The sequence below is a fragment of the Engraulis encrasicolus genome, chromosome 20 (genome assembly GCF_034702125.1).
Source record: "Engraulis encrasicolus isolate BLACKSEA-1 chromosome 20, IST_EnEncr_1.0, whole genome shotgun sequence".
NCBI classification, from domain to species: Eukaryota; Metazoa; Chordata; class Actinopteri; order Clupeiformes; family Engraulidae; genus Engraulis; species Engraulis encrasicolus.
Genome location: NC_085876.1, coordinates 22,536,089 through 22,558,168, shown reverse-complemented (window position 1 = coordinate 22,558,168; position 22,080 = coordinate 22,536,089). Strand labels below are relative to the sequence as shown.

At 44.2% G+C, this 22,080-nt stretch overlaps 1 pseudogene; it reads right to left on the bottom strand.

The window, feature by feature from the left end:
• Positions 1-4,345: 4,345 nt before the first annotated feature.
• LOC134435981 (uncharacterized) lies at positions 4,346-21,508 on the bottom strand (annotated as a pseudogene).
• Positions 21,509-22,080: the final 572 nt, after the last annotated feature.

The window sequence follows — 22,080 nt, the reverse complement described above, 5'->3', positions numbered from 1 at the left end:
CTTCTCACCGGAAGAGCCCTGTCCTGGGCCACCGCACTCTATGACAACAACAGTCCTGTTTGCAACTCTCTTACTGCCTTCTCCAAGGAGATGATGAAAGTCTTCGCACCAGATCTCAGTGGTCGCACAGCAGCCAACAAGCTCATGCAACTTCGCCAGGGTCGCCAGTCAGCAACAGACTATGCCATCCAGTTCCGCACCCTAGCAGCTGAAAGTGGTTGGGGAGAGCAGGCCTTGCTCACAACATTTTACCATGGACTATCCGACCGTATCAAAGATGAGCTAGCCTCATGGGAAGAGGCTGAAAACCTTGAAGTGTTGATTGCTCGCGTTATTCGTCTGGACCACCGACTCCAGGAGCGTACCAAGGCCCCAAGAAGATTCTACCCCTATGCAGTCCCAGTCAACGACACCCCTGTTCCACAGTCCTCTGATGGCGGTCCAGAGCCCATGCAGCTGGGTGGCACGCGGCTGTCCCAAGCGGAACGTGACAGGCGTATGAGGGAACGCTGTTGCCTTTACTGTGGAAAGCCTGGACACTTCCGAAATGCCTGCCCTGAGCTAATGGGAAAAGCCAAACCCCGTCCAGCACCAGGAGACCTGTGACGGGGGTGAACTCCTCTCCTGAGCTTCCAGTCTCTGGCTTTTTGACGCCTCTTACCATATCCTGGGACCACAAAACACATTCTCTACAAGCACTCATCGACTCCGGCGCTGCTGGCAACTTTATGGATATCTCTCTCGCTCAACACTTGAAGATCCCAACATCCACTCTTGATCCTCCTCTTTCTGTTACCGCTCTGGATGGACGGCCTTTAGGATCAGGCCTTGTTAAATTGACCACCTCTACCATTCGTCTGCAGATCGGTGAACACGAGGAGGATATCTCATTCCACTTGATCCAGTCTCCTGAGTTTCCGGTAGTCCTGGGATTCCCCTGGCTCACTCTCCACAACCCACATCTCGATTGGAGTTCCTGCACTATCCGCGGATGGAGATCTACTTGCCACAAAACCTGCCTTGTCTCAGGCTCCTGTAGATCATCTGTTCATCCACCCGAGTCAACCCGGCCTCCACCCGAGTCAACCCGGCCTCCACCCGAGTCAACCCGGCCTCCACCCGAGTCAACCCGGCCTCCACCCGAGTCAACCCGGCCTCCACCCGAGTCAACCCGAGCTCCTCCCGAGTCAACCCGAGCTCCTCCCGAGTCAACCCGAGCTCCTCCCGAGTCAACCCGAGCTCCTCCCGAGTCAACCCGAGCTCCTCCCGAGTCAACCCGAGCTCCTCCCGAGGCAACCCAAGCTCCTCCCGAGTCAACCCAAGCACTGCCCGAACTCTCCAGAGTACCACCAGAGTATCATCATCTGAAGGAAGTGTTCAGCAAAAAGAAAGCAGCAACTCTACCACCTCACAGGTCTTATGACTGCACCATTGATCTGCTGCCAGGCACCTGTCCTCCAAGGGGGCGCATCTTTTCCCTCTCTGCGCCAGAACGCATTGCCATGGAGGAGTACATCAAAGAGGCGCTGTCCACAGGTTTTATACGACCCTCTTCTTCACCAGCAGGGGCAGGCTTCTTCTTCGTGGGCAAGAAGGATGGAGGGCTGAGGCCATGCATTGACTACAGGGGCCTCAACAAAATCACTGTGCGAAATCGTTACCCTCTACCCCTCATGTCGTCAGCCTACGAACTTTTGCAGGATGCAACCATATTCACCAAACTGGATCTCCGTAATGCATACCATCTTGTCCGTGTTCGTGAAGGAGACGAATGGAAAACTGCTTTCAACACACCCAATGGCCACTACGAGTATCAGGTAATGCCATTTGGCCTCACAAACGCCCCAGCTGTTTTCCAAGCTCTCATCAATGATGTCCTTCGTGACATGCTGGACAGATTCGTTTTCGTATATTTAGACGATATTTTAATATTTTCCAAGAGCCTCCCGGAGCACATCCAACATGTCCAATTAGTTCTAAATCAACTCCTCAACAACAACCTTTTCGTTAAGGCCGAGAAGTGTGAATTCCATGTCCCTAAAGTCTCTTTTCTTGGCTACATCATTTCCGAGGGCAGAATCATGATGGATCCTAAGAAGGTGGAAGCTGTCAAGGATTGGCCAGTACCCAGTTGCATCAAAGAGACACAGAGATTCCTGGGGTTTGCGAATTTCTATAGAAGATTCATACGCAATTTCAGTTCCATCGCTGCCCCCATTTCTGCAGCCACTCGAAAGGACAATTCCCCCTTCTCATGGTCCCCTGAGGCCAACAAAGCTTTCAAAAACCTCAAGCAGCGCTTCACTTCAGCCCCTATTCTCTGTCAACCAGATCCCACCCGAGCTTTCATTGTTGAAGTCGATGCCTCCAATGTTGGAGTTGGAGCGGTACTGTCCCAGAGGTCCCCTGATGGCAAAGTGCACCCTTGTGCATTCTTCTCAAGGAAGTTGTCTTCATCTGAAGAGAATTATGATATCGGCAACCGGGAACTCCTTGCTGTTAAGCTGGCGTTGGAGGAGTGGCGGCACTGGCTCGAGGGGGCTCACCACCCTTTTGTTGTCTGGACAGACCATAAGAACTTGGAATATATCCAACAAGCTAAACGGTTAAACCCCCGGCAGGCACGATGGGCCCTCTTTTTCAATCGCTTCAGTTTCACAATCTCCTACCGGCCAGGTTCCAAGAACATCAAACCTGATGCTCTGTCTCGCCAATTCCAGCCAGCCAACCAAGACAGCCCCCCAGAGACAATCATTCCAATATCCCAACTTGTTGCACCAGTCCGCTGGGAAATTACCTCTGTTGTCCAGCAAGCCCTAAACAACGATCCTGCCCCTCACACTGCCCCTGCAGGCCTCCTGTTTGTTCCTCTCGCTGCACGTGGACAAGTCATTCAATGGGGTCATGCCTCCCATCTTACGTCCCATCCTGGATCCTCTAGGACACTTGAGTTCATCGAACGTCGCTTCTGGTGGCCAACTATGAAAAAAGACATACAAACCTATGTGGCCAGCTGTCCAAACTGTGTCCAGGGAAAGGATCCACGTCAGAGACCCCAGGGTCTTCTTCACCCACTGTGCATTCCTCGTAGACCTTGGTCGCACATCTCTCTAGACTTCATCACTGGCCTACCAGCCTCAGAAGGTAACACCGCTATTTTGGTCATAATTGATAGATTTTCTAAATCATGTCGTTTCTTGCCCTTGCCAAAATTACCTTCTGCCAGTGAGACTGCTAGACTTGTGTGTGACCATGTTTTTCGAGTTTTTGGTCTCCCCCAGGATGTTGTCTCTGACCGCGGGCCCCAGTTCACCTCCTGCTTCTGGCGAGCCTTCTGCAAACTCCTGGGTGCTACTGTGAGCCTGTCCTCCGGCTTCCACCCCCAATCTAATGGGCAGACCGAGAGGCTGAACCAGGACCTGGAAGCTACCCTGAGATGTGTAGTATCTGCCAATCCGTCCTCGTGGTGTTCCCAGCTTCCTTGGGCGGAATATGCTCACAACACCTTGAAGTGCTCTGCCATTGGTATGTCACCTTTTGAATGTCAATTCGGCTACCAACCATCTTTGTTTCCTGAGCAGGAGGTGGATGCAGGGGTCCCGTCAGCCCAGCAGTTTGTGCGACGATGCCGGCGCACCTGGAGAGTGGCCAGACGGGCCCTACTGAAGGCTTCCCAGCAGTACCAGCAGCAGTCCAATCGGCACCGGAGGTTGGTCACCTTCAGACCCGGCCAAAGGGTCTGGCTCTCCACTCGAGATCTTCCGCTGAGGGTGGAGAATCGCAAACTGGCACCCCGCTTCATCGGGCCTTTCAAGGTGACTCGCCGGGTCAATCCTGTGGCCTACACCCTCCAACTTCCCCGCTCCATGAAGGTCCACCCGACCTTCCACGTCTCCCGCCTCCGTCCAGTGGTCACTTCGCCGCTGCTTCCTGCCCCCAGGCCACCGCCTCCTCCTCGGCTCATCGACGGCCAGGCCACCTACACCGTCAATCGGCTCCTTGATTCACGCCGTGTCAGGGGGGGGCTTCAGTACCTCGTGGATTGGGAGGGGTACGGTCCTGAGGAGCGGTCTTGGGTGCCGTCCAGGGACGTCCTTGACCGCGCTTTGGTAAGGGACTTTCATCGCCTGCACCCTGACCGCCCTGGGATCGTCAGGAGACGATCTTAGGCGGGGGGGTACTGTGAAATCCTACTGACTTTTGTGCCTGCCATGTACTTACCTGCCCACAAGATGCCGCCATTCTGCCACTGTGTGCCTCTGAATTCCAATGAACTTTTGTGCCCGCCATGTACTTACCTGCCCACAAGATGTCGCCCTTCTGCCTTTGTGTGTTTTGTTAATTTGCCCCCCTTTGTGATTGGATGATTGGATTATTGGTGTTGATGTACCAGCCTATTTAAGATCCTGATTTTTCCTTTGTCTTTGCTGAGTTTTCCTGCGAGCCACAGTGTGAGTACCCTTTTTTCTGTGCTGCCAAATCCTGAACCCTTGTTTTGATTTTTGACTTCCACCTGCATTTTTGAGAACTTGAAAGCCTGTTTTTTGTGCCGAAATACTTTTTGTTGGAACTTTGAATTTTTGACTGAAGATTTTTGTTGCCATTGGACTGCTGGCTGTGATACTTTTTGTTTTGACTCTGGGAACTTTCATTGAACTGAAGAACTGCTTTTTTGTATCCTGTGTTTTTGAAAGTAAAGAAAACTTATCATCAGAACTCATTGCTTCTCTGCATGTCTGTCCAAGGTCAACCACCCAACAAAATTCCTGACACTACTATTAAAGAAAAAAGCGTCACATACCTGTTGTTGTGTTACGGAGGAATAGCTGCCCTCTGTACCTTAGCCTTCACTTCCTTATTATCTAAGGAGGGAGAGGGAGAAGGGAAGAGGGAGGGACTCAGACAGGCAGAAGCAGCAGGTACTGTACCGTCTGGTATTCCACTGCAGGAGATAGCCAAGCTAACGTAGGTCAGTAACATTGGGAAATCCTTCAAAGCAACTGATTTATGGTTTTGACATCCCACATTTCTGGGGATTTTCACAAGAAATAATACATGACTGAGCTACATAATATCAGGGTGTTAAACCAATAGATATTGATGACAGTCTTAAATTGTAAAAAAAAAAAAAAAAAAAAAAGTTGAATAGTTATGTCGTATCACTTATACCCCAGAGTTGAACAACACCGCCTTAATGTCATAAGTACAGTAGATCTTTGAAAAGTGAAGGGTTTTGTGCGAGAAGGAACATAATATGTTAACCTGGTGGACTTCATTCCCACTGAGGAGACGCCCCTACCTGGGAGACAAGAGGGTATAAGAAGCTGGTTCAGGAGTAAACCAGGTTAAGATAAGAGGTAAGTCATCTAATAGAGGAGCCTGGAGTCCTCTTTGTCTTTAGAACCCAGAGGACTCCTGGCTCATCTATTAGATGATTTACCTCTTAAATTAACCTACTTTACTGCTGAACCAGCTTCTTAATATAGGCCCAAGGGCTGGAGGGATGTGGAGCACATGTGGGTGAGGAGGATGAAAACAAACCTGAACATTGAGCTCCACATCTGCAGACAGCTGTTACACCTTTTTAGAACTACTTCAACGCACCTTTTCAAAAATACCTTCATAATACTGAAAACTGTGTTAGTTTGTAGCACATGTGGGTGAGGAGGATGAAAACAAACCCCTCATGACTGATGAGCTCCACATCTGCTGACAGCTGATTGGTCGAGTGAATTATCCTCGAGTCACACATCTCAAGGAAAGACAAAATGACAACAGGGAGACATGTTTGAATACATAGTAATCTTTATTAACAGTAATGTTTCATTTATAACATGCTTCTCATATCCAAATGGAGATGCTGCTTCAAAAGCTCAATGAAATATAAAATTATGTAATGATTTCTCCAAAGACGTACCCAAATGTTTATATGCCATGTGGGGAAGACTAGCACTGTTTAGACTAATATTTGGACTTATACCACGGCAGTCTGGAATCTCCCATTGTGACGCGCTAAATTGGGTATTGATTAACTGTCTATATATGCACACCTGAAGTAGTCCCACTATTAGGTCACTTTTCTGACCGCATAACTCCAGTGTATCAATGCGCCAAGGCACGCACGTTCATAAATTACACACAAAAAAGTTGCAAGCATTACGCGCTGAAGTGACACATGTGGCACCGCGCGTCTGGAAACACCAGCAATGTATAGTGAATCTGGAGCAAATCTTAGTAGACCTAATCAAATTTGAAACATGTTTATTTCTCCCAACTGACCATCACTCTGTCAACTTTGTGATAGAGAGAGAGAGAGAGAGAGAGAGAGAGAGAGAGAGAGAGAGAGAGAGAGAGAGAGAGAGAGAGAGAGATTCCCTGCGCAAAGGGACGCCCGTTTCACATGGGCGTTTCTTCCCCACGAGAGGAGATGTTTCCTGCGGTTGTAGCGTTGAGAGTAGCGTAACTTGTGAAAAGTATGGGATATTTTCGGATCAATAGGCTTAACTATGGGAACGCAGTGGAAAATAAATCAAGGGGAGTTTCCTATGGGAGGAGAGCACATTGACGAGGTGTTGATGAAGTTAATGGCGAGGTGAGGCAGTTAGAATGTCGCCAAGATGCGCGGGGTATTTTTTTTAATCTATTGAGATCTGTACATGTGTAGAAATCATGCCAACTGTAGCATGGTCTAGTGCAGTGTTTCACAACCAGGGGTACGTGTACCACTAGGGGTACGCGAGCACACCTCAGGGGGTACGCGGAAATATGTGATAATGACAATTGAATAGTCATACTGGGATAAAGGAATATATAGAGAGCATGAGATAGGGGGTACTCATGGTACAACAAAAAGGTTTAGGGGGTACGTGAGTCAAAAAAGGTTGGGAAACACTGGTCTAGTGGGCAAGTCAGACGCGCCCATATATCGAATGGGTAGAACATTGAGGCGACCGACTTGACAACCAAATGCGATAGAATTAACGACTGGCTCTTGACTTGACAACCGAATGCGATAGAACTATCAACGGTGTCTTGGCCGTAGCAACCTTCAATTTAGAATTAGCAACGGCAGTTCGCCAGAAAGTTATGAAAAGAAGCTTCTTGTGGCGGAAGGAATTAGTTCTACAGAAAACCTTTGTTTTAGCCATTATAGCATCGAAATAATGCCTCAAATAAATTTCAGACAGTGTGGCAACCGTGGTATAAGCGGGATAATTGACTTCACGGTGTGCGTATAACAGGAAAAATAATGCACACCTAGGTGGTGATGCGGCCACGACGCGAACCACCTAGGTGTGCATTATTTTTCCTGTTATACGCACACCGTGTCGTCAATTATCCCTTACTTGTTCCCCTATGAGGAGAGCAGCAGGTTGGGCCAGTACATGCTCCCAGAGGACACACACCCTTTACTCTACTACTACTATTCTATACACCATTAGACAAGAGAAAGATGCAATCAGTAATGAAAAAGTTTAATTTTAACAAATAGTTTTCTTTAGGAATCAACTACATTCCAGTCATTAAATAATGGTCAATTTGGCCTCTAAGGTCTCAGTAATGTCCCGGTATTGGTGATCAAGGACTGTAACATGAAATAGCAAGACCATATCAACACAAGTCTTACAAAGCAAATAATGTGTTAGTGCTGTGCATTCTCTCTCTCTCTCTCTCTCTCTCTCTCTCTCTCTCTCTCTCTCTCTCTCTCTCTCTCTCTCTCTCTCCTCTCTCTCTCTCTCTCTCTCTCTCTCTCTCTCTCTCTCTCTCTCTCTCTCTCTCTCTCTCACACACACACACACACACACACACACCGCTCTATCTGTGCTGCTCTACTCTTATCAAGTTCTTCACTGGTAGCATCCTCAGAGGACAGGCATTACAACCAGTACCAAAATATGGAAACATTCTCTCAGTGAAAGAGTGGGTGAAGGTGTGTAAATGTGTGTTATTATCAGGGTCAGAGAATGTCCGCTTTCCCTTGTCCCAGTCCAGCTGCACTCTGATCCTCTGGAGTTTCTTCTTCACTATGTGAAGAGTGGAGGGCTGTGGTGGGGCACACACTCCATATTTACCATCATGATAAAACGCATACCACCGCCCACTCAAGGATGTGAAGTCTCCATTCCTCTGGAGAGACTCTGCCATCACACCTACAATCCATGAAGTGTTGTCCCCAACCTCCACATCCCAGCAGTGTGTCCCTGAGTTAAAGCCCTCAGAGCCCAGGAGACAGCAATACTCATCAAATCTCTCTGGGTTATCAGGAAGCTGCTGTTTCGCATCACCAAGCCTCACACTGGTCAGATCCTCAGACAGGATGAGTTGTGGGTGTGCAGTGTTGGGGTCCAGAGTAACAGGAGCTGCAGAGAGGAAGAAAACACACAGAAGCTGAACAATAAAGGCACGTTCAGGCCGACATAGAACTGTGACGTGCCCGTTCCTGCACATAATCTCGAACCGAAAGTCTGAGCGTGCATGACTGGACAGTTGTTTGCGATGCGAACTGAACAATACTTGTTTTTTTTTCTGCGTACCATGACAACAATGTGGATGTCAGCAGGTTTATCTGGGTAACAAATAGTCACATACAGAACAGTGCAGAGCCTGGTATGACCGTGGGAGGTTAGTAGGTAAGAACTTTAGTTCTGACTGGTGTGGGCAGTATGAGTGGTGTGGAATTGTGATGTGAATGACAGTAACACACATGAGCTGAACACTGAACTGAATGGTCTCTATGTGTGTGTCAGGGTTTCAGCATGTGACTGTGTCTAATATTATGTTTCTTTGAATGTGCCATATGGGTGTGCAGGCCTGTGTGCCTCTGCATGTGTGTGTCTCAGCTTAGGCTTACGTGCGTGTCATACGTAAATTATACTCTACTCTACTCTACTCTACTCTACTCTACTCTACTCTACTCTACTCTACTCTACTCTACTCTAGTCCTTGCTCTGCTGCTGCCATCTGCTGGATACATGCGGTACTGACTTTATTTGTAGGCAGGAGTCAGGACACATACAGCTCACCCAACAAGGGGTCATTATCAGACCTCCCTCCCTCTCCTCTTGCTCGCGTCCTCGTGCTTCACTGATGCCCCGCCTCCATGGGGAAAACAATAAAGTTTCCTCACAGTCAGCATAAGCACGACTTTTTGGGGACTTGTACCCATTCAACACCCCTATTGCAAATGAGAAAATGTCATTTGAATTGTGCTTTGGTGAGATATTGAGTAAAACTTTGCCTTGCATCAAAAGGCCACAGGCCACACATATTTTGCCTTCAAACATGGGATTTCCAGGTAACACTTTATAATAATGTTCCTTAGTAAAGACTCAGTAAATAATTAACTAATGATGAATAAAACATTAACAAATGTTTTTATTATTAACTAAGCTTTATTAATGCTTTATAAAATATCTACAAATGATATATTCAATATTTTACACACCTTATAACAGACTATTTTATTAATTTACAAGCAACTTGTAAATGTTTGATAAATATGAAATATTAACATAACATTTCCTAGTCATTTACAAGCATTTGTTTACATTTCCTAATCATTTACAAACGTTTGTTAATGTTTTGTTCATCAATAGTTAATTATTTATTAAGTCTTTATAATGCTTTTCTGCATCCATTATTCTAAAGTGTTACCATTTCCATTAGGCTTTATTTTTATTTTAAAAACTATAATGAACACTGTTAGACATTTTTGCAACTATTTCAAACTATCAATGCTTTGTCAATCTGCACAAATTCAACACACCTTTTAAAAAAAAATGCCTCACTAAAACGGAAAAGAATGAATGTATCAAATGATTTTTTTGGCTGTTGTTAAGTGAATGGGCCTCGAGTTGCACGTTTCAAGGAAATACAGAATGACAATAGCAATAGTTTGAAAGCAAATATTATCCTAGGTTTTATTAATAGCATTTCTTATGTGAATATGAAGATGATTTGTCAAAAGCTCAACAAAAGATAAACTGATGTAATGATTTTCTCCAAAATCTTACCAAACCTTTGAATACAATGTGGGGAACACTAGTACTGTTTAGACTAATATTGATGTGTGGTGTCAGTTCCTCACCCCTCTATGAGGAGAGCAGCAGGTTGGAGACAGTACATGCTCCCAGAGGACACACACACACACACCACTCTACCACTATTATTCTATACACCATTAGAAAGAGAAATTAAAGACAAAGTGTAATTTAGACACAGTTTTAACACAAAGTCAAATAAATTCATGCCATTACAAAATGTTAATTTGGCCTGTAAGGCCTCACTAATTCCTGACACTGGATGGATTGGTGGTCTTGACTGGTATGGCATTATGGACAATAAAAAAGGACTCTAACATACAGTACAATATGGCAATAGCACAGCACAGGTCTTGCATCAATACACGCGCACACACACATACACACATATGCAAGAAAAGGTGCACACATGCATGTCATATGAATGCACACACGCATTCACCCACGCCCGCATGCATGCATGTACGAATGCACACACACACACACACACACACACACACACACACACACACACACACACACACACACACACACACACACACACACACACACACACACACAAACACACGCATGCACACACACACACACACAAACACACACACACACACACATTACTGGATGTTGGAGACAAAAAGACACGGGGAACAGAACAGATGAAGGATGGGGGTGGGGGGTGTGGGGGGTGTGGAGGTATAGACTGTATAGGATGGAGAAAGGAAGACCAACACAATTTGTCTATTTGTGCTGCTCTACTTTTATAGAGGTCTTCACTGGTAGCATCCTCAGAGGACAGGCATTACAACCAATATTCAAATAGGGAAACACTCTCTCAGTGAAAGTGTGTGTGAAGGTGTGTAAATGAGTGTTATTATCAGGGTCAGAGAACGACAGCTTTCCTCTGTCCCAGTCCAGCTGGACACTGATCTTCTGGAGTTTCTGCTTCACTGTGAGGACAGTGGGGAGCTGTGATGGGGCACACACTCCATATTTACCATCAATATAATACACACACCACAGCCTGCTCAAGGATTTGAAGTATCCCTTCCTCTGGAGAGACTCTGCCATCACACCCACATGCCACCCTGTGTTGTCCCCAACCTCCACATCCCAGCAGTGTGTCCCTGAGTTAAAGCCCTCAGAGCCCAGGAGACAGCGAACCGCATCAAATCTCTCTGGGTTATCAGGAAGCTGCTGTTCCTCATCACCAAGCCTCACACTGGTCAGATCCTCAGACAGGATCAGTTTTGTGTATGCAGTGTTGGGGTCCAGAGTAACAGGAGCTGCAGAGAGGAAGAAAACACACAGAAGCTGAACAATACTAAAGGCACGTTCAGGACGACATAGATGAGAACTGAACAATACTTTTCCTCTGCGTACCATGACAACAATGTGGATGTCAGCAGGTTTATCTGGGTAACAAATGGTCACATACAGAACAGTGCAGAGCCCTGTGTGTGTGTGTGTGTGTGTGTGTGTGTGTGTGTGTGTGTGTGTGTGTGTGTGTGTGTGTGTGTGTGTGTGTGTGTGTGTGTGTGTGTGTGTGTGTGTGTGTGTGTGTGTGTGTGTGTGTGTGTTGTGGGTAAGGGACGGGGGCAGGGCTGTATGTGTGGGACAGCACATGTTGTAGAGTATTTAGTGGAGAGGTGTTTGGATTTGTGTGTGTGGACGTGCCTGTGCTGTACAATTTTGTGTTTGTGTGTGGGCGCATACAGATAGTAAATGAAGAAGAAAGAGATACAAAAAGCAGTCAAACATGGTGTCATAAGAATCAGTGTGTCAATATAGGGCGAATAGAGGTAGTCAGGTATAGGCCTACAAATAAACGTAAAGGCTGCATGGTTGGTGACCCAGGGGTTCCACTCCTCCACACCTGGCTAAAGGAGGTAAGCAAGAAGTCTACACAATTAGTGCACAGTGTAAAGGGTAGATTAGACTTCAGCAACGCTGCTCGTCAAATGTCGCTTGGGAGTGGTCACGATTCGTTCGTGACTCACGAACCAGCTTTGCATTTATGCAACTGCGCCCATCTGGCTCATGTCGCAAGACACATTTCAAATAGCGCGATTACCTTCACTACATTGCAAGCACTGCGGCCATTACTAAGCAATATTGACCACCATTATTAAGCATCGTTGCTTTCTAGCTCAGTTAGCTAAGTATTTTCACACAAACTGCAGAATATGCGAGCATGGAAACATTTGACTCTGCCAATGTGTGTTCACATTCGGTTGAGGAGAACAACAGGGTAGCCGTACACTACTGTAGAAAGAAAGCGTTAATATTACAGTTTTTCTCGATTGCTTACACACAATTTTCAGAATCAGTTCTCGAATTCTCAAAACTCTACACACAAATCTTCATACCTCACACACAGCGGGCAAAACTCCTCACTACCTCTGAAAAATGCATGTCTTGTCTCAAAACAATGTACTCTCTTCTAAAAAGGTCATTTTGTTCTCAAATGATACACACAAGCAGTCATTTTAATACACTCTTATGTGAACCATTGAACTAGAGTAGAAAGAACTAGAGTAGAAACTTATTTTCTTCACTGGAGTAAAAGAAACAAATCCCATCCACTCCTGAAAAGAATGTCTACCAATCCTGCCCACTCTCACTCAAAATCAACCGCAATCTTGTTCTTTCAAAACAACGAGGGTTTTTTTGTTCGTTTTTTAAAGAAAAAATAAGCGGCATTCCCGCTCACGTTCATTTTTAATCCCGCTCCTGCCTGCTNCCATTCATCTTTATTCCCGCTCCTGCCCGCTCCCGTCCATCTTTAAAATTTTAACACCAATCCCGAGGGGAATCCAGCAGGACCCGCGGGACCCACGGGAATTCCTGAAAAATATCATCCTCTAGTAGGCCTATAGAGAGTCATATATAACAGTAGTATTCCTGATAGTGTAGAGTCATATAAGTGTAGTATTCCTGATAGTATATAGAGTCATATATAACAGTAGTATTCCTGATAGTGTAGTATAGAGAGTCATATATAACAGTAGTATTCCTGATAGAGTAGCATATAACAGTAGTATTCCTGATAGTATAGAGAGTCATATAGGCCTACACAAGTAGTATTCGTGATAGTGTAGTATAGAGAATCATATTAGAGTCAGGTTGTCTCACAGGACAGCGGAGGAGAGTCCAGGGAGGTGTGTGTGTGTGCGTGTGATTGATGAAGTTGTAGGTTTGCCTGTACATTTGCATGTGTGTGTGTGTCTGAGCATGTTTGTGTGCACCTGCGGGTGTGTATTTGCACAATTAGTTATGCGTATATATATTTATGTTTGTGTGTGTGTGTGTGTGTGTGTGTGTGTGTGTGTGTGTGTGTGTGTGTGTGTGTGTGTGTGTGTGTGTGTGTGTGTGTGTGTGTGTGTGTGTGTGTGTGTGTGTGTGTGTGTGTGTGTGTGTGTGTGTGTGTGTACTACTTACTGAATTGAACTATCTCCTGCATTTTCTCCCAGACTCTGAACTTCAAGTTGCCCAGGTGCTTTGCCACATTGATCAGAGCTCCTGAAAGCTTCTCTGGATCCTGCAGTGTGCACTGGGCTCTGGAATAACATTCAGGAGTCAGTGCTGCTGTGTGGGTTTGGGTTCAGAATCACAGACAAGAGAGAGACAGGAGGCACATCACTCACCTTTTCATTGTGCTCTTGTAGTTCTGGAAAGAAATGGAATATTAAAATCACCTTGTTTTTTATTTATTTATTTATTTATTTAATTCATTGTTGTGATTTTCCTTAATCAGTGGGCTACCATGCCTTTCAACATATGTGCCACACACCAATACAATACAATACAATACAATGCAGACAATAATGCCATAGAAACACAGATGCATATACAGTAGGTCTGTGAAGTTATCTATTGGTTTCCTTTTTACTAACACCTTTGTTGACCAAAGTAACAAGTGGAGTCCACCGGTCAAGAGGTTATTGGTATGTCTGTTGGAAGGTTCAGAAATAAAAGATATGATATTATGATTGAGCACATCTCATTATTTTAAAATAGCAAAAGCATTTATTCTAGTGCCTGTCTGATTCATTACAAACAAACTAAATATGTCAGTGCTGCACGGAGTCACGCACAGCCGGACAACCCAAGTTACGTACCGGCAGGCGAAGGCACAATAATAATCTCATTGTCTAAAGACGGAGTGTAACCTACCTGCAGGAATGTGACATCATCAGCTTCCATCTCCTCTTCTATGGCTCTGATTGATTCTGAAAGAGATGAGATCTCTCTGCTCATCTTCTCAATCTTCTCCTTCATCATCTGACTCTTCTGCTCCTCTTCCTCTCTCAGAGCAGATATCCTGGCTGCTTCTTCATCTCGTAGAAAGTAGTGAAACTTCTCAAACTCTGCCTTGATTTGCCTCTCTGTGTTATGAACTTGAGTCTATAAACAAACACATCAGAAACATCTTACAATTAGTCAATTAAAGCTTATCTTAAACCCTCAAATCAACATGACACTTCTTCCTTAATGTACTGATCCATGTCTACCTTAATGTGAGCTGCTGTTTGATCACAGAGGAGTTTAACTTCTTCAAATGTCTTCAGTTTCTCCTTTAAGGGATGCAGTTTGATCTTGAGCTCATCCTTAAAGGAATGAACACTATTGTAGGTCACAAAATAAAGTCAAAATAACATTTGCTAAATTATTACAGGGGTTAGGTTACAACACCATGTAACTATATGAATGATTTCTCACCTTGCGTTCAGGTGCTGCTTCATCTATGGGTCTAATGTTGTGATTTTTGTGTTTCACTGAGTCTCGACAAACCCAGCACACAGTTTCTTTATCATCTAGACAGAAGGCCTTGAGTTTCTCACTGTGCAGACTGCAGAGCACCTCAGACCCTGCTGAAGCTCTCTGACTCCTCTCCTGTAGGAAGATCTCACACAAGTTCCTTAACGCCATGTTGGGTGGATACCATTCTTTTGAGCATTTCCTCCTGCAGAAGGGACATTCTCTAGATCCCTTCTTCTCCCAGAACTGCTGCAGACAGGCCTTACATACACTGTGAGCACACGTCAGTATGACAGGATCCTTGTAGATGTCACAGCACACAGGACAGGTGAGCTCTTCTTCGAACTTTGATGCCATTTTCTTCTATACAAGATAAAACAGTAAAACATAGCCTATTCCAATCCTACATGAGAGATCACTGCAGGTCACTGCTCATTTAATAATGTACAGTCTTGGTCAGTTCTCTCTCTCTCTCTGTTTGTGTGTGTGTGTACGTGTGCGTGTGCGTGCGCGCGCGTGTGTGTGTGTCTGTGTCTTGCCGTACAACTAATTATCTAGATGAAAGCATGTTACCAGCTGATCATGCACATGAAATGAATTCATAAAATGGGGACTAGTTTTCTTTCCAAAGTATTACCTCAGGTAAACCTACTTGCAACATTTGAACCAAAACAGTGCAAAAAAATCCATAAAGCCCGTTTACTTTCACTTTTGATTTGGTGGAATAAGAAACAATCTCAAAGTTTTAGCTGTAATGTAATACAGTTGTAAATGTAGCCTATATAAACATGCACCGTTCATTCTGCAAGTGAACTAAACAAAAGGAAAATAACTTATTTCAGAAAAAAGCGTGACATACCTGTTCAAGTGTTACAGGGGAAACAGCTGCCCTCTGTACAGCCTTCACTTCCTCATTCCCAAGAGGGAAAAGGAGGAGTGAAGAGGGAGGGACTCAGAGAGAGAGAAGCAGTAGGTACTGTACTGCCTAAGGTATTCCACTGCAGGAGACAGTCAAGCTAAGGTAGGTCAGTAAAATTAGCAAAACCTTCAAAGCAACTGATTTACGGCCTTGTCTCCTTACAGGTTCCAAACCATTTTTGTCACCCATGGACTGGTTGCCCAACAACGCACTCACGTGTCTGTGTATGCTCCCCACTTCAGCCCTTCACACCTCACACATGGTGTCTTAAAATTTTTTCAAATATTTATTTTTTATTTATTTTATCTTTTTCCCAGAAAGAACTACACACGACTACACACACACACACACACTACACACACACACACACACACACACACACACACACACACACACACACACACACACACACACACACACACACACACACACACACACACACACACACACACACACACACACACACACACACACAGCGGGGTTGGCAGCAGAGGGAAAGAGACAGGGAAAGACTCATCTCATGCAACAGGATCTGGTCGTGCTCCTCGTGCTCCTGCTCTCCCAGTGGAGGATGGGGAAATAAAATAGTGATGTGTTGGTCGCGAACGAAACTGCTCTAAGAACCGGCTCTTTGAAGTGAACGACGGGAACCGGCTCCGCAATGGGAGCCGTTTTAGAATTTTTTGGGGGAGCCGTTTCTGTTTTTTGTTGGTTTTGTCCTTCTCTCCCCCTCCCTCTCATTGTGTGTATCCTCTAAAAGTGCCAGTGATTACAGCGCAGGTGTTGCAAACACACTCACAGCGATCAGAAATACATAGTATATTAATACCTTTTTAATATACTTTGTATGTGGGTATGTTGGGTCATTATTTAACGACTGATTATAATAAAAGTGTTATTCACAGCACAGCATGCACTGCCCAAAGTGCTTCACAATGTCAATAATGAAACCAAATGTTGTAAAATAAAATTAACACTATTAATTTATGAATAATGTACACATATATGAAGGGAGCCGTTTGGGAGCCGAAAGAGCCGGCTCTCCATAGTAAGAAGAGCCAATAGAACCGCATCTCAAGGAAGAGTCGAAAATCCCATCACTAGAATAGAAGCTGCTCAAGTGGTCTCTCTGCACCTCAGGGACCTCTGGCTTTTTCTGAGGTGGGCCCTAAATATATTGTAGATAATATGCTACAGCAATATCATCCTAATAGGTGACTTAGGTCTTCAGAATCTCCTCTACTGGTTGTGCCTATAGGGCCAAATCAAGGAGGGTGAAATGGCATATAGGCATTATGCTGCTAAACGCTGGCACCAGCTCCTTGTCCAAATGGGAAAATCAGAACGGCCCCAACAGTTTTTGAAAAGAAATTAAAAACAGCCACATGTTTTATGCCTTTGGTCATAAATAGGCCTACATATCTACCATCTACAATACACTTTCTATCATTTTTCTTCTGTATTTAAAAAAACTTTTTAGCATATATATCGACAGTTTTGTATGATAATGTGTTATAATATTGATTGATTGACTGACTGACGGACTCACCAATAAAAAGCTTATTACATTTTGACAAGACATGATAGGAGTTTCCTTTCTCTCTCTGCTGCTGCCCTCTGCTGGATACAGGTGGTAGTGACTTTCTTTGCAGGCAGGACAGCAAGTGGTTGTTATTATCTGACCTCCCGTCCTCTCCTCTTGCTCACATCCTCGTGCTTCACTGATACCCCACCTCTGTGGCAAAAACAATTATGTTTCCCAGCTGTCAGCATAAGCACAATTTCTGGGCAGGGATGGGCAAAAATACAACTTAATGTATTCCAAATACAATACAAAATACCCAACAGTAAAGTGCTATGAATAAATAAGATACAAAATACAAAACAGTAACTGTATGAATGATCAAAATACTGTATTTTGCATTTTCAAATACACAAAATACAACAGAATCATCATGCAACATGCAAATGAGTCTGGCTCTTTGGTGTAGTAGTTGAGCTCCAGTTTTGTATTCAATGTTTCATTTAACACATTTCTCATCTACATAGAGGTGCTGCCTCAAAAGCTCAATGAGAGATACAATCGGAAATTAAAGACAAAGTGTAATTTGAACAATTTTTTTTTCAGAATCGAATACATTTGAGTAATTAAAAATGGTCAATTTGGCCTCTAAGGTCTCAGTAATGTCTGACCCTGTATTGGTGGCCCGACCATTATGCCATTGTGTATAACAATTATAAAGGACTGTAACATGACGCAGCATGACAATATCGGCACAAGTCTTACATCCTCAAATAGTGAACGGGCATGCATGTAGATGCACAGATATCCTCATACAAACACTAACATGAACGTGCTCACACGCTGTTGTTTCAAATGTTGACGCTAAGTTTACCTGATAACATATTTCATAAAGGAGACAATCCCCATTTAGGAATTCATATCATCTGCATGATCAGCAGATCACACATACACACACACGCACATGCACGCAAAGACACACACACACGCACGCACGCACGCACGCACGCACACACTCAGAGTGTGTGAGAGAGCTCTATCTGTGCTGCTCTAATCTTATCAAGTTCTTCACTGGTAGCATCCTCAGAGGACAGGCATTACACGCAATGTAAAAATATGGAAACATTCTCTCAGTGAAAGTGTGTGTGAAGGTGTGTAAATGTGTGTTATTATCGGGGTCAGAGAATGACAGCTTTCCTCTGTCCCAGTCCAGCTGGACACTGATCCTCTGGAGTTTCTGCTTCACAGTGAGAAGAGTGGAGGGCTGTGGTGGGGCATGCTGTCCATATGCACCATCAATATAATACACAAACCACCGGCCACTCAAGGAAACGAAGTCTCCCTTCCTCTGAAGAGACTCTGCCATCAAACCCACATTCCATCGTGTGCTGTCTCCAATCTCCACATCCCAGCAGTGTGTCCCTGAGTTAAAGCCCTCAGAGCCCAGAAGACAGCAATACTCATCAAATCTCTCTGGGTTACCAGGAAGCTGCTGTTCCTCATCACCATATCTCACACTGGTCAGATCCTCAGACAGGATGAGTTCTGGGTGTGCAGTGTTGGGGTCCAGAGTAACAGGAGCTGCAGAGAGGAAGAAAACACACAGAAGCTGAACAATAAAGGCACGTTCAGGACGACATACTGTAGATGAGAACTGAATAATACTTTTCCTCTGCGTACCATGACAATGGTCACATACAGAACAGTGCAGAGCCCTGTGTGTGTGTGTGTGTGTGTGTGTGTGTGTGTGTGTGTGTGTGTGTGTGTGTGTGTGTGTGTGTGTGTGTGTGTGTGTGTGTGTGTGTGTGTGTGTGTGTGTGTGTGTGTGTGTGTGTGTGTGTGTGTGTGTGTACTTACTGAATTGAACAATCTCCTGCATTTTCTCCCAGACTCTGAACTTCAAGTTGCCCAAGTGCTTCGCCACATTGATCAGAGCTCCTGAAAGCTTCTCTGGATTCTGCAGAGTACACTGGGCTCTGGAATAACATTCAGGAGTCAGTGCTGCTGTGTGGGTTTGAGTTCAGAACCACAGACAAGAGAGAGACAGGGGGCACATCACTCACCTTTTCACTGTGCTCTTGTAGTTCTGGAAAGAAATAGAATATTGTTAAAACCACCTTTGAATTTATTTATTTTATTCATTTTGTGAGTTGCATTCATCAGTACCATGCCTTTCAACACTCGATGCCACATACTTATGCAGACAAGTAATGACATATATACACGCACACATACGGTATTTTGTGTTATCCTGTAATATTCTCAGTCTGTGAAGCTATCTTTTCATTTACTTTTTACTAACAGCTCAGTTCACCACAGTAACTGATAGACAAATAAAGAGTGAAAAGGTTACTGATAATATCTGTTGGGAGGTTCAGATATAAAACATACTGTATGATTTTATGATTCAGGCCATCTCATTGAATACCTGTTTAAAAATGCCAGAACACTGATTCTAATGCAGTAGTTTCATACAAGTGTGTCTAATTCATTACAACAAACAAATAAACAAATAAACAAACAAACAAACGCACAGACTCACTTTCAGTCAGGCTACCTTCCGGCAGGCGAAGACACAATAATGATCTCATTGCCTGAGTGTAACCTACCTGCAGGAAAGTGACATCATCAGCTTCCATCTCCTCTTCTATGGCTCTGATTGATTCTGAAAGAGATGAGATCTCTTTGCTCATCTTTTCAATCTTCTCCTTCATCATCTGACTCTTCTGCTCCTCTTCCTCCCTCAGTGCAGCTGTCCTGGATGCTTCTTCATCTCGTAGAAACTGGTGAAGCTTCTCAAACTCCTCTTTGATTTGCTTCTCGGTGGTATGGACCTGGGTCTAAAAACAAAAAACATATAATAATAACACAACACAAATAAATGTCATAATTACTCAGGTAAATGTGTAATACATCTCCAACCCTCAAATGAACGTCTCTGAAACATATCTCACCTTAATGTGAGCTGCCGTTTGGTCACAGAGGAGTTTAACTTCTTCTAATTTCTTCAGTTTCTCTTGTAAAGGCTGACATTTGATCTTGAGCTCTCCCTGAAAGGAATAATCATTATTTTATCACAAATCACAATATCAAAAAATAATAATCGCTACATTAGTTAAGGGATTAGGTTACTGGAGTGGATATAACTTACACTACTAGATTCTCACCTTGTGTTCAAGTGCTGCTTCATCTATGGGACTGAAGTTGTGATTTTTATGTTTCTTTGAGTCTCTGCAAACCAAACACACAGTTTCTTGGTCCTCCAGACAGAAGAGCTTGAGTTTCTCACCATGATGAAGGCAGAGTGCATCAGACCCTGCTGAAGCCCTCTGACTCCTCTCCTGTAAGAAGGTCTCACACAGGTTCCTTAACGCCATGCTGGGTGGAGGAAACTCTTTTGAGCATTCTCTCCTGCAATAGGGACATTCTCTGGATCCCTTCGTCTCCCAGAACTGCTGCAGGCAGGCCTTACACACACTGTGAGCACACGTCAGTATGACAGGATCCTTGTAGATGTCACAACACACAGGACAGGTGAGATCTTCTTCAAACTTTGATGCCATTTTCTCCTATACAAGATAAATCAGAAAACCATAGTTATGGATACCTATTCCACTCCTCTCTCCCTCTCTCTTTCCCTCTCCCTTTCCCTCTCTCTCTCTGTCTTTCTCTCTCTCCCTCTCGCTCTGTCTTTCTCTCTGTCTCTCTGTGTGTGTGTGTGTGTGTGTGTGTGTGTGTGTGTGTGTGTGTGTGTGTGTGTGTGTGTGTGTGTGTGTGTGTGTGTGTGTGTGTGTGTGTGTGTGTGTGTGTGTGTGTGTGTGTGTCTGTCTGTCTGTGTGTGTGTGTGTCTGTGTGTGTCTGTGTGTGTCTTGTCGTACAACTAATGGTCACTGGATGAATGTTGCCAGCTGATCAGGAACATATGAATTCATGAAATGGGGACGTTCCAAAATATTACATTACATCAACATAATTGCAATATTTGAACCAAAACAGTGCAAGAAAATGCCACAATAGCCAAAGTTAAAAGTACTTATCATACACCAGCTCTCGACACCTGTTGCAGCCAGTTTACTTTCACTTTTGATTTGGGGGAATATGAAACAATCTCAAAGTTTTAACTGTCAATGTATTAATGAAAACATCATTCATTCTGCAAGCCATTAAACGAAAGGAAAATATGTATTATTACTATTACTATTTAAGTAAAAAGTGTCACACACCTGTTCAAGTGTTACGAGTGCCTTCTGTATCTCAGCCTTCACTTCCTCATTCTCAGGGAGAGGGGAAGAGGGAGGGACTCAGACAGGCAGAAGCAGCAGGCACTGTACTGTCCAAGCAGGTATTCCACTGCAGGACATAGTCAAGCTGTAGCTCAGTAACATTAGCAAATGCTTCAAAGCAACTGATTAACGCTTTTGTCAATCTCCTTAAAGTTTCCAAACATTTTTTGTCACAAGACCCCATTTTGACATTCCACACTTCTGAGGATTTTCACAACAAGAAATAATACATGACTGAGATACAGTACATAATATACAAGTTAATTAAACCTTTAGACATTTTGTAAAAAATGGTAGATAATTATGTGATATTAATTAAAATTCACAGTTGAAAAATACTATCACACTAATGTCACAAAGTACAGTAGATCTTTGAAAATAAAAGGTTTTGATGCAAGAAGGAACACAACATGTCAACCTGATGGACCTCATTCCCACTGAGGAGACGCCCTTACCTGGGAGACAAGAGGGGCCTGTACTAAGAAGCTGGTTCAGGAGTAAACCAGGTTAAGTTAAGTGGTAAATCATCTAATAGAGGAGCCTGGAGTCCTCATTGTCTTT